Source organism: Schistocerca piceifrons, chromosome 7 (genome assembly GCF_021461385.2).
Source record: "Schistocerca piceifrons isolate TAMUIC-IGC-003096 chromosome 7, iqSchPice1.1, whole genome shotgun sequence".
Classification (NCBI taxonomy): Eukaryota; Metazoa; Arthropoda; class Insecta; order Orthoptera; family Acrididae; genus Schistocerca; species Schistocerca piceifrons.
In genome coordinates this window covers 22,261,461-22,265,083 of record NC_060144.1, presented here as the reverse complement: position 1 = coordinate 22,265,083, position 3,623 = coordinate 22,261,461, and the positions used below count along the sequence as shown (strand labels likewise).

The window sequence follows — 3,623 nt, the reverse complement described above, 5'->3', positions numbered from 1 at the left end:
TGTTGTTCTACTACTGCCACCAAAGTATGACAAGGAAATTGCAGTAACAGCTTTTTCCATTTCTTCATTTTTTTTCTCTTTCAGTGGGACTCGTTCACGTTGAAAATCCATTACAACCATAAACTGAATAGATGCATTCCTAAACAGACACAAAATTAAATCTGTCTTTCGGCCTCCAGTGAAACTGAAGATTTTTTTGTCATCAGTTTTCTGACTGATTTGATGTTGATCCCACCACTTCCCCTGTGACAAAGTCTTCATTTAGAGTAGCACTTAGACCCAGTATCCTCAGTTATGTGCTGGATGTATTCCAGTCTCTGTCTTTCTCTAAAGTTTTTACTCTCTCCAGCTCCCTCTAGTACCATAGAAGTTATTCCCTCATGTCTTAACACATGTCTGCCCATCCTGTTCCTTCTTCCTAACACTGTTCTCCACATTTACCTTTGCTCGCTGATTCTATGGAGAACCTACCCACTTCTTATCAGTCCACATAACTTTCAACATCCTTCTACACCACCACATCTCAGATACTTAGACTGTGTTCTGTTCCTGTCTTCCACATTGCATGCTATGCTTCAAATTTCTTCCTCAAATTAAAACTAGTCTGATACTTGTAGACTTCTCTTGACCTGAAGTGCCCTTTCTGCTGTGCCCCTAGTCTGCTTTTTATGTCATTCATGCTTCGTCCCTGACATGGTACTTTGCTTCCAAATTAGCACTTCATCTTCACTTCATATACTTCACGATCACTTACTTTGGTGTTAAGTTTATCGTTAATCTCACTTCTGCTACTCTCAATTTCACCGTATTTCTTAGGTTTACCCTCAACACATATCCTGTACTCATTAGACTATTCATTCCATTCACCAAGTCCCGTCATTCTTCTTCCAGTTTCACTGAGGATAGCGATGTCATCAGCAAACGTAGTAACCAATTTTAAATCACTGTCCTAAACTCTTGCTTTATTGCTCCTTCAATATATGGATTGAACAACAGGGGCAAATGACTTCACACCTCTCCTACATCCTTTCCAACTTTGACGATTTCGTTACTGGTCCACCATTCTTATTGTTCCCTATTTCTTTTTTTTTACAAACTGTACATTTCTCTTGTTTCTCTATAACTTATACCAATTTTTCTGAGAATTTTGAGCATCTAGCATCTCCTTTTATCCAGGAGCTCTAGTCCTGCAAGTTTTGGAGGAGAACTTCTGTGAAATCAGGAAGGTAGGAGATGAGGCATCAGCAGAAGTAAAGCTGTGAGGATCAGTCGTGAATACTGTTTGGACAGCTCACTAGGTAGAACACTTGCCCGCAAAATTCTGAGGTTCCAGTTTCGAGTCCCTGCACATAATTTTAATATCCCAGGAAGACGATGTACGTTGTTTTACTTCAGTTGAGACGTTCAACACCGAGGGTACGATGATTTAGTCTATGCTAAGTTTTATTATACGCCAGCACTTTTTTATGGCATCAGCGAGACAATAGTTAACTGAAGGAGATGGGTGCGAAGCAGAGTAATCCCTACGGTTTCTGAAGAAAATGGAGCCTTTCGTTTGGGAGTTACATTGTTACCAGCATGTATTTATTGCACTTTTTCTTTCCTGAAATTACGGGCGATGTCGGAGGTAGCGTCTAGGAGGTTGAACGGAGATTGTTGCCACTGTATATTTCCAGTCCAGTGGTCGAATTTCGGTAATCACCGAGTGAGTGATCTGTTCTGTCAAAGTTTTGACGCTTCATCGCCACTTACAGCAGGCTGTCGACCCCTCTCGTTAACTGTTTTCACTAACACGGGAGCACAGTAAGCTGCTCCGGGTTCGCCAGTTATCAGTTCCTTTAAAGACCCACGTGCCTGCTGCCGGGTCACGTTTTGTGTATCCCACAGTAAGTGTTTCTTCGAGGCAGCTGCTTGGCATCGTCAGGTGTTGTCAGCTGGTTACCGCTTCCAACGGGCAACTGCCTGTCTCTGCCCAGTACGTTATTCATTGTCCTGAGCTAAGGTAATGCTCTGGTTTTGCAGATTCATCCTGTTTCCCCAGACGTGTACAACGATACTGTTCATGACATCGGTCTTGCAATGTACGTGAAGTCTGGTCAACGTACGTCATTCCACACTCACAAGGAATCTTATACACACCTTGGATCCTGAGGCAGAGATCATGCTTGGGAGAACCTAAAAGATTCCAAGGGCAAATAAGTGTTAAAACTATCGCATCGAGCTTAATAACAAGAGTAATATACAACAGATGGAAAGACAACTAAGAGACTGTTTAGCTTCAGGAGAGATAAGGGTACCAGAGAGACCAGATAATGGATGCAAGGCTGAAGAAAAATCCGGATACTGGCAGAGAGTTTTATGGCTAAGAAGTTTCAAAAGAGCTTATGTTTACGCTAGGCTTGTTTACCGATCACGGTATTTTCATTGGTTCTGCCTCTTTTACAGGTATTGAAAAGGAAACCCCACTCACAACCAACTTTGCCAAAATAAGCAAGTTGCCTTTATGTCAAGGTAAGTTTAACATTAAAACCCTTCCTGTAGCATGCAAGGATATGAGAAAACCCTGTAAGGCTGCTATTAAGCGAGTGTCCCAACTTCCATGGATTTTAGTACGCGTTTTGAAGATCTACGATACATCAATTACAGCTAGTGACGTTGTTCGTTAGATTGAAATACAGATCGAATAGTTACTCATTCGGCACCTATCCCTGTCACCATGGACAAGATACTTTGTAGCCATTTGCTTATCGACCAATGATCAGCTGCCCGGAGCAGCAGTTCGTTGTATACAAAGCTTGGTTTAGTTGTTCTCGTACGTGCTTCTGAAAAGCACTGAACAGTAAGCGTCTTTTTGTCCATGCTGAACACCCTATACTAGTTTTTCTGTAAGGTTTAACCTGGCGTTTATCACTTAACTACGAAAGTCAGTTCACGGAACTCACAAAATATGCTAACAATTTAAGCGCTCCGTTTTCAGGCCACGAGTGCCCTACCGGGACCATTCGACCGCCGTGTCATCCCCAGAGGAGGATGCGGATAGAAGAAGCGTGGGGTCAGCACACCGCTCTCCCGGTCGTTATGATGGTATTCTTGACCGAAGCCGCTACTATTCAGTCGAGTAGCTCCTCAGTTGGCATCACGAGGCTGAGTGCACCCCGAAAAATGGCAACAGCGCATGGCCGCCAGGGTGGTCACCCATCAAAGTGCCGACCACGCCCTACAGAGCTTAACTTCGGTGATCTCACGGGAACCGGTGTATCCACTGTGACAAGGCCGTTGCCCATATGCAAACAATTACGAAAAATAATAAATGTTACTCAGGACAGACAAAAAGAGTGTTACGATTTCAGTTATTCTGAACTGTACTTAGGTTCTACCTAACAACTTCTTACGCTAGTTTTGTTGTTGTGGTCTTCAGTCCTGAGACTGGTTTGATGCAGCTCTCCATGCTACTCTATCCTGTGCAAGCTTCTTCATCTCCCAGTACCTACTGCAACCTACATCCTTCTGAATCTGCTTAGTGTATTCATCTCTTGGTCTCCCCCTATGATTTTTACCCTCCACGCTGCCCTCCAATACTAAATTGGTGATCCCTTGATGCCTCAGAACATGTCCTACCAACC

The 3,623-nt window shown here is 43.2% G+C and overlaps 1 pseudogene; it reads right to left on the bottom strand.

The window, feature by feature from the left end:
- Positions 1-3,163: 3,163 nt before the first annotated feature.
- Positions 3,164-3,281, bottom strand: LOC124709504 (annotated as a pseudogene).
- Positions 3,282-3,623: the final 342 nt, after the last annotated feature.